Raw genomic sequence first — 12,265 nt, forward strand, 5'->3', positions numbered from 1 at the left:
TGGGTGTCACTCCCCATCTCTGTTGTGCTCCCCTGGAGCTGACCATCTGGCTTATAGGCTCTGGGATGTGAAAGCAGCAGCACAGAGGCGCTACAGTCAAAGTTCAGCCCAGATTAGCCTAGCAGAGAGGCCGGCAGCGACTCGGCGCATCCAAGTCCAAGCTATTCCTGCATAAATAACCTGATAAGCTTGGCCACTCTGGAGGAGGTTGAACCGGTCTTCTTTCGTCCGACCCCGCTCAGATAATCTCAGCTCTGGTGTGGCCCCTCAGTCCTGCTCAAGGATGCTTTTGACTTTGACCTTGACTGCTCTGTGGGAACTGACACACACACACACACACACACACACACACACACACACGCACAGTACAATATCAAATTCATGCAGAGAAATGTAAATTATAGTCTATTTTTAACTTAAACTAACAATCAAGACTGGGTAATTGATTAGACTAATATGCTCCTTACGGCAAACTTATGGCAACACAATTATGTTCCAGCAGCAACAGACGTTTTGTTTGGCGAAGAGTGAAACATAATTTTTTACGCTTTGTATTTGCAAATACTTGACTATCCACAAGTAATATATCTCTAAGCATCTTTACAAAAATAAGTAAAATACCAGAATGGCTTTAAAATTAGGGTTACATTTAGCTTATTGCAATAATGGTGTGGCGTACAAGTGCACATATTGACAACAGTGCAGGGGAAAGGTGAGGCTCACAAATTGCTAGGTGTGTATTATAGGTACAGTCTACTATGTTTAGATCATACTGAGTTCACGCAGTCATATCATCAAGTGTTTTCTCTGCATCACCCTGCATGTAAAACACAAAGGCGAAAGGCATTTGTACAGTACAGTATGTCACTGTGCCTCTATTGCATGAACAGAAGGTTGACTCTAGATAGGCGGAGGCAAAATCCTGTTTCTTTGGTAAAGTTTGCTTTGAAGCTTATGTACAGTAAGAATGAAGGGGTTAAACAGAGAAAAAAAAAAGCCTGAACAGTTTCAACATTTGAAACAATGAATAAAGGATCTTTATCTCCCTGGTAGATGATGAACATAAATGCAAGCAGTGAGTGTTATCTGATGGTGTAGTTATGCAGAGCTGCCACCTCCCCCCGGCACAGCGGCAGTCGTGTAAACAGACAGTGCTCTGGAGGAATGCTGGACTCTGTGACCTCCCGCCCCGAGTGCTGTTACAGTGCACTGAGTTCAGCTGAAACAGCCCGCCCCATGCTGCGCCTCCCCAAAGCTCCGCCTCGCCCAACCCCAGCCTGAGGCCCCTCAGGGTGGAAAAAAAACACCTCTTTCACCCAACACCACAGCAGCCTCACATACACACACATTCGCAAACATGAACAGACAGACAGACGTACACACACACACACACACACACACACACACACACACACACACACACACAGACAAGTGCTCAAGTGCCCCCTTTCTTTACCGCCCCAGCTGTCAGAGCAGCATGTTCTTGTAGTTTCAACAGTTTCTAGCTATCTTCATTTAGAAAATCTCTAGCAAGTCAGACTAATCTGCTTAACCCTTCCTCGTTTATCTCATCTTATCCAGTAAGATATGCATATATTATAATGAAAATACTATTTTGTGAGCCTTCGATATATTTCAGCGATAACACTGAATGTACATCATAAATAAACTTGTATCTGGCATTAAGAGGCCTCTTTAATCTTGCTCATTCTTGTCTTTTGCCAGTCAGTATTTGATATTTGCTAACATCTTGATGTGCTGATGTACTGAGCTTGAGTTTGGGCGGAACATAAATGCACATGAGTTTTTAATCAATTTTTAACAAAACAAAGGCAAGGTCAGTACATGTTTTCTGAGAAATTACACTCTTTCACTGCTCACAATAAACATTCAGTGAGTTTCGAGAGAGGAATAGTATAGTGTCAAGCACACACTGCCCTCTACTGGAGTGCAAACAGAGGAGAAAGGGCAGGTCAGCAAGGATGGATGTACCCTAAGATTTGGGTTTCTGTCATTTTACAAAGTGCTGAAACACAGAGCAGAGGCAAGCCCGAGGCTGGGAGTGATAGAAATTCAATCTGTTACTCAAATAGTTGCATGCCAGCTGTAACCCCATTCACATCTCATGAATAAATCACGCAAGTCATCAGGTGAAGGACCTTTTTAACACATAGCATGTCGTCAGGTTGCAGCTGCTTACCTGTCATGGATTATGAATCTTAAGTGGGTTTTATCATTGATAGCAGTGAAGACACAGTAAACCAGACACACAGACACTGATGATTATCATTTTGCTGCACCTCATAGCATTAAACACAAGGGGCCTTACACGCACACACACACACACACACACACACACACACAATCACAGATAGCTGTTGTCTGAGGAAACGAGGAGCTGTCTGGTACCATAGCAACCAATGCGGATATCCCACCCTTCTAGAGCAAAAGAGAAAAACAAACAGAAGTGGCAATGACAGGTTGACAAGACCCTAATGCGATCCCAGACATAGAGATGAATTGAGATCATCTATTAATCGGTTTTTAATTTAAATATCGTCTCGATCTGTGTTTCTCTCTTTCTGTCTTTCTGTCTGGCTGGTCGTCTGGCAGTTTGTCACAGTGAGACTAAAATGGGGGAAGTGGAAGCATTTCAGTGTGGCAATGGGGAATTGGGGAATTTGAGAAAGCTATACGTTGGAAACAGAATAGCAGCGCGTGGGTGAGAAAAAAGGGGAGAACGCAAACTGATGGGGAAGTAGAGAAATGAAATGAGTCAAGAAGAAAAAGGACTTCTCTCTGGGGCACGTCTGTCTGTTCTGAGCACAGAGCCACAGCCTGAAAACACAGACACTGCCGCAGTCTGCATCAGCATGCCTTTCACCACCATGACTCCAGCATGAACTGCAATCTCATATGTAATACTATTATTCTGGCCCATATACAAGGTTACATAACACTCTGAGCCAAATCCTGACCTCAATTTGCAAAACAGCCACTGTTGCTCTGATCGAATATTTTAGATATCAGCACCGGAGTATGTGGAGTACCAGAACGATTAAAAGTCAGACATTACAGCATTTTGTTAGCCAGCATTTGAAGATTTGGAAAGGTGCTTTATAGGATGTGCTCATCGTTTTTTTTTTCTTCCTCCTTAGGTGGATGTATGAACCTCAGTAGTGGATGGAAAGCAGCAACCATGTTCTCAGCGGTAAGTTGAGTCTTTACCAAGCCTCATTTCCTGGGTTGGCCTGCAGGTGGAAGTCACACCCACTGCTGTGTGCTCCACACACAGTACAGTACTAGCACCAGCAGCAACTGTTTGGAAAAAAAAAAAAAAAAAAAAAGTCTCCCATTTCACCCTTCGTGTCTGCCACGTTTGGTGTGATGTGACAAAAGCGACAGATTGTTGATGGCCACTTCACCTTACTGTATAATACTCCGTGTGAGTGAGAGCCTGTGTGTTTTTGTTTTGTCTGTGTGGTGTTGATGCTATTTATGTCTACGGTGTATGACAGAAGACCACATGAAGTGACTCACAGCGCTGGCGTGACCTACATTTTTTTACCACAGTGTCATTGTGAGGTCTATGTGCGATGCCAACCAGCTTCGCTAATACTGTCGAGCTTTGATGTGCTGCCCTGAAGTGAGCTTGGAGCTTGTCAGGGAGGCTCTTCAGTCAGGGAGGGCTGAACGAGAGTTAAAGACTCGAGAGAGGCCATGACTTTGACTTATCTGAAAAGTGGATTATAGATTATAATGAACACGTCTCTTGTCCTATTATGGAGTGATTCGACCTCTAGTCGTGATCATCTCAAGGCAAATAACCAAATATAATTTACATTATAAATTTGTATTTATGTACTTCAATGTTGGGTAAATGCAGCTCTGCAAAAAAGCAGCACAGGTGCATTAACCCTCTCCTGCGTCCCTGCACTGGCCCCTCTGTGAATGAAAATATATCAAGGGTAGTGAAGAGCATCCAGTTGCTCTACTGTCCCCATGCTGGAGCTCTGTTACCTTGGGTGGCCCTGAGCACCACCACCTCCTCCTCCTCCTCCTCCTCCTCCTACTCCTCCTCCTACTCCTCATCATCCTCCTCCTCCTCCTCCTCCTCCTGTGTAGGATGGCAGCCCCACCTGATGCACACATCTGCTTGCCCACTCATCTACGCCACCGCTTGGTGGACGCGGGTGGTTGGCGGGGGTGGAGTGGGGTTGGTGCGCCAGCCAATAACAGTCCTTATCCCGACTGCGTTGAAGTAACTTGACACACGTATTCGACCAATCACAGAGCACTGCAGCAAAGAAAGCAGCAGTAGTAAAAAAAAAAAAAAAGAAAAAAAAAAAGAAAATGAAAAGAGTAAATACAGTGAGAATGTGTCCAAAGAGGGCATCTTTGCTGTGCTGTACTTGCACACATTCGCAACGTCACAGCGGTCTGTAACAATAACAAAGCTCTAGTGAAACCATGTTATCCTGTAATTAACTAAGATGCATCATTTTGATTATTATTATTATTGTTATTAGGTGATATATACATCTCAGCCACACAAAATCAAAAAAAATCTTACTTACACACTGTAAGTACAGTTAGACTTATAATCAGCAGCATCTCACCTGATTACACCGTTACTCTTGACAACATGGGATGGCTGACCCGTTGCCTTGAAATGACCTGTTCAGCAGTGAGAACAAAACTGCATAGGCAAAGATAGAAGTCAAATATGAGAGACGATGTTTGGTCTTTGAATATCAGTTATCAATTCCTTATTTTCATTTTTTCCTCTAAATTTATTCTTGGGATGTCCCTGAACTCACCTCGATCGGAGGCAGAATCATATAGTTGTCTAGTATAATAAATATAGATGGCAGCCATTCATTCATATAAGGTCAATGTAACAGCGATCAGTGTCTTTTATTGAGGAGAAGAAGAGTGGGGTTTTGTCGGACCATTGCGAAAGGGGAGGGATCTCTTCCTACTGTACAATGGAGCCATAAACCTCCACACAGTATATCCCATTAGGGACATATACTCGCTGCCTCAAATATGTGGAGTGCCGTGTGACTGTACTGCACCCCAAACTCAACACAGGATGTGGCTTGTCAGCTTCAGTCTGTCAAGTCAGTCACAGCAAGAAAAAAAAAGCCTATTACCTCGTCTGACACAGCGTGGCAGTACTGTCATAACGGCTGCAGACACATGTCAGACAGCAGTGTCCGGCCGGCAGAGGACCTCTCTATCAATGTGCACTTCGCCGTTCATGTCACTATTCCCTCAGTGTCTTTATGTGTAATGAGCGAACGACGGAAGAACATTCCCTGTGAGCTCAGATAGGCGGTGGTTGTCTCGAGGTTTAACCTTGCAGTGCTTGTGCTTGTTGTCGGTTGTGTTTGAGTGATTTTTCTTTTCTTTGTTTTATGACAGTGTTGATGTCGAACAATGACAAACCCAGATGGATACAGCGTTAGGTTTTACTAACATGGTACAGTATGTTGTAGAGTTGCCATCTGTTATTCTGTCTGTCTGTGGGTTGATGTATTCTTGTGACTGCAATAACTCGTAAACAGTACATGGTAATACTGTATTTACACCACAGGTTACCCCCATACAATACAAGATCTGAAATCTGATGTGAAATGCACATTAATGAGGAAATAAAGACGTTCTAAAGCTACTCTGTTTTAAATTAGGGTGCTTGAAGTACCACCACAATCCTGTGAAGGGAAAACAATTATGTTGACAATGAAATAATAAGTACGGTAGCTTAATTAATGGACTCATTAGCATAACTTTATCATTATCTTTTTGACAGGGAAGTTATATTTTCAGTCTTTGTTTTTAGATTTCAATGAACATTAGTGGAAAGTTCAACTTTGGGTAAAAAAAACCCCCCAAATGATTTGTTTTTGGTGAGGATCTGAATCAAGGTGGAGGCCAAGATTTTTTATTAATGGATTTCTTAACATTGAGAGATATGGCATTTTTTAAAAAACATTTTTCACTATTTTCCCTTCAACTACTTCACTTGATGAGAAACATCTGGCAGATGTATCCCAACTGTCTCTCACAATGTTTATTTTGATGCTGACATTCATCCATACACAGATTATAGATATTCTAAACATTTCCTCTCATTGAAATCAGAAATTTTAAGAATTGTACGTACTCGGCAGAGATCTGTTTCCTCCGAGTGTTTTCTAATATTTACTATAATTGGTTATGTCAGCTGAAGTACCTTTTGATCTATAGAAAAAAATGTTTCAGCTTCTAAGACGTCAAAACATAAACCAGTCTACTGGACTATTTATGGAGGTGTTGAATGGCCTTTTCTTTTCTAAAGACTTATTCAGATCAGAACAGAAGAAGGCTGTTAGATGAACAGCGAAATGTCCTCCACTTCTCAATAACCTGTTTAGTGGGTTGTTGCATAGTTTGCTTGAGAGCCAGGTGAACGGAAGTGCACTTAAATCTTTTTTCAGTGCGTGTAATTGCAATATGACTGGACAAATAAACCACTCTTTCATCTATGAAGAAGTTAAAAGGAAGTCTGTGGTGAATAAGGTATCACTGAACTGACTTCACACCTGCATTTGAACAATAGAGTAATGCCGTTCTGCCTGCTTTGTGCATTAGTCAGTTAAGTTCAGCCTTTGTAATGTGCATCATGAAGCTGTATTTTCCGTCTGGGTTTGATTCAGTAATATCATATTATTCTTTTCTAAGTGATGTTCAAGCCGCCTCTGGGATGGCAGCCACATTACTGAGATTCTTACTGTTTTTTTTTTTTTTTTTGATCGGGCATGACAGGAATGTCTCTGAATTCTTAACTCACAAGGACCTTACAGAAAGAAACAAGTAAATCAACCACATATTTCCTCTCACTAAAGTTAAACTAAGTGGTTCTCTGAAACATGGCCTTATAATCATACTGAAATGCCACCTCACTTCAATATTCGACATAGCTGAAAATATCAGAGATGTGGGCAGCGATTAAAGCGAAGTGAAACACCCTGTGTTGATGCCTACTCAATATAATGTCTGTATGAAGATATAAAATTGGATATCATGTGGGATTTTGGTTTAAATTAATCTTTTTTGGTCTTAAAAGCTGCTTTACAGTTCTGTCAGTTTTCTGAGCTAATGCCACTCATCACTGTACATCACCCTTTATGAAACAAACATCATCACACTATCACTATGGAGGGAACTGATGAAAAATAGTGTGATTTTTTTATTTTTTTTAAATGCCAGGCAGCTCTGTGGCTGGTTCATTACAGCTTCATCATGCGTGTCGGTGTGTAATGAGGGTTTTAGGAATGCGATTGGTAGATGCAACTTGTGTGTGAGCTGCATTGAGGAGAGAGACTGCAGACCATAGTCCCTCTGCCCGCTGTCTGCAACCATCTCTCCCTCCTTCCCTCCTTCCCTCCTTCCCTCCCAGCATTACGGCTATAGTTCATGACTCATAAAGTGTGTGTGTGTGTGTGTTTTTTTTTCTGATTTGTGTGTTTGTGTGTACAAGCACTGGAAAGGCTGAGGAGCATACAGCACAGAGTAGACTTGGGTGGATCTCTGCCTCACGCCCTCATCACTGCTCAGGACTGTGACAAAGAGATATATGCGTTATTGTTCTCAGTGTGTGTGTGTGTGTGTGTGGTCGAGGATATGATTCAGGCTGAGTTATGGTGGTGGAAATGTGGTTGAATGACCAGTTTGTTTCATGTGTTCACCACAAGTGAAAGTGCAACTGAGTCATCAGACGAACACAGACACAATAGTACAGGAAACCATTGTGGTGTCTACACACCCTAGTGCCGTAAGCACACATGCACGCACACACACACACACACACACGTATGGAGTTACTTCATTGCTGAAAGTGAGGATTTTTGCTTGCTCATAATGGCTTTCCATGATTCTGTTGTGAATCATGTCTCAAATAATATTGGAAAAACACACCCAAGGAAGTTTGATTTATCGCTGTTGAAACAAAAGCAGTTGTTCTATAGAGAGACAGTGAAGTGATGATTCATACATCTGAACTACTGACCTACAAACGAGGAAGTACACTGACCTGAACTTTAATATACAGTTACACCCAATGGCCAGACTTTTATTGGTATTGATGAGGTCAGTCTGAGACAGAGAGCGAGTGATATTGACTTTGTCAGAAAACGGAAAAGGACTTTCAAAAACTACAACCAGAATCTTGCACCTGATGGGGAAGAACATTTTAGAGGTTTTATTGTCATTTAATAAAAGAGAGTTACACACTTGTTGGAGTTATTTAATAGAATTTTTAACATTTATTTATGTTTTTAATATTTTCCTTATCTTTGTGATTATATTCTGTGGCTGTTTTGTGGTTATATGTGTACATCTTTGTTGTGGCTGGCCATCTACTGTCATTGGATGATACAGTGCAAACTTTTCCACTAAGATGTTTAGTGTTGCTGAGTTATTTTTCACATTAGTATATCTTGTCACTTGCAGTAATGACAGTCTCTCTAGTAGTGAAAAACTCTCACAAACTAACAAACAAACAGCAGATTTTGCTGTGTGTGATGAGGTAAATTAAAGTCTAATATGAGCCAAACTGAATGGTTCCCTTAGCTTTGATAAACCAATTTTAAATCAGATTTCCTCCAGTGTTTGTAAACATTACAGAAGCAAATGAACCACTGACTTACATTTCAATCAGGAGAGACAAGTCAATGAAGCAAAAAGAATTATTTTTATACAGATGATATTGATGAAGTCTTGTCAAAAGTCTTTGGTGCTTAGACTCTAGAGGGAGATTTTGAATTGAGGGACATCAGTCCTGAGCAACAGCAAGATAAATCCCTCCAATGTAGTCCAAACACTGGTGGTGGTGGCTGATGACTTCTGCTGAGACTGATGAGGATGATGAGGCTGATGAAGTGATGCACTGATGAATCTGCGAAAACTGGGTGGTGACGGGGAGGTGGTGTGGCGCACGTAACAGCAGCATGAAAGCACTAAGGCGGAAAGGGAGAAAACATATTTAAAAAGACATCCGCAAGATGATAGGCTGACAGTTAAGGTGTGTCACATTGCTATTGGTTAGAAGTGACCAGCTGATGTGAACAGCTGATGTTTTAATTGATGGCCTCGGCAATGACAGCAAGGAAATTATGAGTGAGCAGGCGTGAGAGACGGGAATGACGGATGGTTTGAAAAATAAAACTACAGACAAGCAAAAGAACAAACTTTAGCTAAAGCTCCTTTAAAACTCCTAATTTCTCTACTCACCAAAACAGACAATTAGATGAAGAACAAAAACTCAGTTGCCAAACGTACCACAAATCACAATAAGAAAAGACAAAGGAGACCTCAATTTGTGCTATGCCCTGTCTAGCGGTGTACCGAGACACAGAAACACAAAGTAGATCCATCTTCTTCAAATCCCAAGCAGCCAGAGGGAATGATTGCAAAATATGAGGACTTTGGTGTTTATTTATAATGTGATTAAAAAAAATAGATGGAGCTAGGATTGGCTTCAGGGTGGTCAAGGCCAACACAACAAACAAAACAAATCTAACTCGGAGTAATCTAACAAAATCAGACCAAGAAAACAAATTACAGCAAGATAACTTTCCCAACTAAAATAGATAAACAATGAGAACATCTTACAATTCACAGGTGAAGCACAAAAAACGGGTGTCTGGTTGGAAGGTCAAGGAGATGAGTTTTACTGCAGGTGCCATCTTGGCTCTTTATATAGTGCAGTAACCACCTGCCTCAGTCTAAATTATGTCAAAGCTTGATGATCCTCCTCTCGTCTGCTTCAATTACTAAATCTCCTTGGTGATAGGTATTTGTACAAGCTCAGACATATATACATTTTTACAATTAAAAATGAAAAAGCAAATCCCATTATTTATTAAATAAATATTTCTAGCGAGGGATGATTAAGAATCTGCTGCTGGTAAGTTGTCATGATGTTTAGTTTGCAGTCAGTGAACTGTTATTGTCTGAGAAAGACTAGCTGCAAAAGTTAATTGCCATTTGCTTGTTGTCCTACATCGACTCTGACTCTCATTCTTTCAGACTAATTACTGCCATCTCATAGACTCAAATCACTGGCTGGCCTATTCCTTCGCCACAGCAGACATGTGTAACAGTCTGGTAATGTCTGTGTAATGTTTGGCATTTTCCAAACCAGAAGAGTGCTTCGCTAGTTGTTTATTAAAATGACTCAGCGACACAGCTCTCGGAGAGTGATGTCCAAAATAAAAAAGGAGCAACTTGTTAGAGGTGAAAGGCGTGAACGCAGACTGTAGACGATACAAGGATGCAGTGTCTGTGACATCACCTGCAGGGATTTGAAGGGAGGCTTTCAAGCTCTGGGTTTGGGTTCGACAATCCAAATTTGAGCGAAGCGGGAGGCAGGCTGCGGTGAGGAGCTACCATGACTGACTGTGAAAGGCTGAGAGGCCTGTCAGTCAAACGAAAACATACTGTTCCTACAAACATGGTTCTTCATGGTTATTCTCAAAATCACCTCCAAGGTGCATAATAGAATAACAGGAACTGAGAACAAAACATTTTGTGGAGATTTTGTGTTTAGACTGCATGTTGTTCTCTATTTCTAAATATGAAGGGTTTCTTGGAGCAGCATGGAGTGGCCAATTAAAGAATTGCAGCTTTTTACCTGTAATCATGAATTTGCGTCTCATGATCATATTATCGTTTTTGCTTCTTCAGTGATTTGACACTGCCACATTATACTGGGATAAACACCCCAACAGGAGTTACAATAGCCTTTTTTGCTATGCTTTGTTTTATGCTATGTTTAATAATCACCCTTAATTGTTTGCTGCTCGGTTGAACGGGCTTTCCGTGTGATTCACTGAGAATTTGAAATGCTAATGAAGTTGCGGCACAAATATGCCCCCCCACCCCCACCCCAAAAAAAAAAAAAAAAAAAAAAAAATAGTACTCCAACAGACCAATCCCAATATTCAATCTCAGTTGAAGCATACTTTGCAACACAGATGGAGCGGCCTCTCCCTCACATGCTCGGCTCGCTGGCTGCTTTGCCCGCTGAGGTCCTGCAGCAATAATCGTAGCCAAATGGAGCAAACCGCACGGCCTTTTGAATGACCCGCACCTTTCAAAAGATGTTTCATGTGCTTCAATAACTGGCGGAGCAGAAAGTGCAAAGCATTGTGGAATTGGATATCTCATCTGATTTGCATAACCCCTCCCTCGGTGTCGTTATCTTTATGTTGTTGGTCCGTGCAAATAATGCGATTAGGCTTAATCGGGCAGTGAAGACAAAATCTAATTTTATTATTTTTGGACGATTTTCCTGGATAAGATCAGATCATTCCACACACTGATGTTGTTAATTAAGAAAAAAACAGACAAACAAACAGATCAAACAACTTAAACGTGCTTTGAGAGGCTTTTGTAGACTATCCCTTGTCAGCTGAAGTCTATCTATTAAGCTAGTCTCTCTGTAAAGCTGGCATGGGTCTTGTGGCCAAGCACACCATTAACTGGGGAATTAGAAACCCTGAGAAGTTGTTAATCACCACAGTCATTCACATTCCACATAGACTCTACTCTGCTCCGGACCTCTATGGGGCTGGGGATGGGGCATGGTCTGGGGGAAGCTGGGCCAATGCTATTGGACCCAATAGTCTTTAATTAGAGGGAGAGCTTGGCAGGGACTGATGGAGGAGAAAGGCTCTCAGGATGTGAGTCCAGGGTGAGAGGGTTCACACACAAAACACTGGCTTTTCATCACTGCATGACTCACTCAGTTTGTGTGTATAGTGTGGTGTATGTGTGGATGTGTGTGCTTGTGTGTAAGGCAGAGAAAGTGAGAAAATGTGTGTGTGTGTGTGTGTGTGTGTGTGTGTGTGTGTGTGTGTGTGTGCTTGTACTGTATACTTGTGTGTGTGCGCACATGACAGCGCGTGCGTGCATTTCTTACCTCACTGCTCAGGCATTCCAGTAGAGAAAGTGGTGTGAAGTGAAAGAGCGGCTCTCACAGTGTGGGTATTCATGGATCTGGCCCCCGTGGGCCAGTCCGGGCTCCAGGGTTCACAGACAAAGCCTCTCCAGCGGGACCCAGACACACTCACACAGAAAAGGGGAGCAACAGAAGGAGAGGAACGCAGGAGAGGGGGAGACAAGGTAACAAGGGGAGAGAAAATGGAGAAGGAGCAGGAGGGGGGAACGAGCGAAGGTCTGTGTGGCAGCTCACAATCCACCAAGAATGCAGGTGTGA

General features: G+C 42.0%; 1 long non-coding RNA gene across 3 annotated transcripts in view; it reads left to right on the forward strand.

Annotated features, from left to right (window-relative positions):
• LOC122996201 overlaps positions 1 to 12,265 on the forward strand; it is a 71,108-nt gene that overhangs the window by 26,684 nt on the left and 32,159 nt on the right. For all 3 annotated transcript variants that reach the window (XR_006406956.1, XR_006406957.1, XR_006406958.1), the window contains exon 3: positions 3,159 to 3,211. This is a non-coding gene — a long non-coding RNA (uncharacterized LOC122996201). The remainder of the gene's footprint in view (positions 1 to 3,158; positions 3,212 to 12,265) is intronic.

This window comes from Thunnus albacares, chromosome 13 (assembly GCF_914725855.1).
Source record: "Thunnus albacares chromosome 13, fThuAlb1.1, whole genome shotgun sequence".
NCBI lineage: Eukaryota > Metazoa > Chordata > Actinopteri > Scombriformes > Scombridae > Thunnus > Thunnus albacares.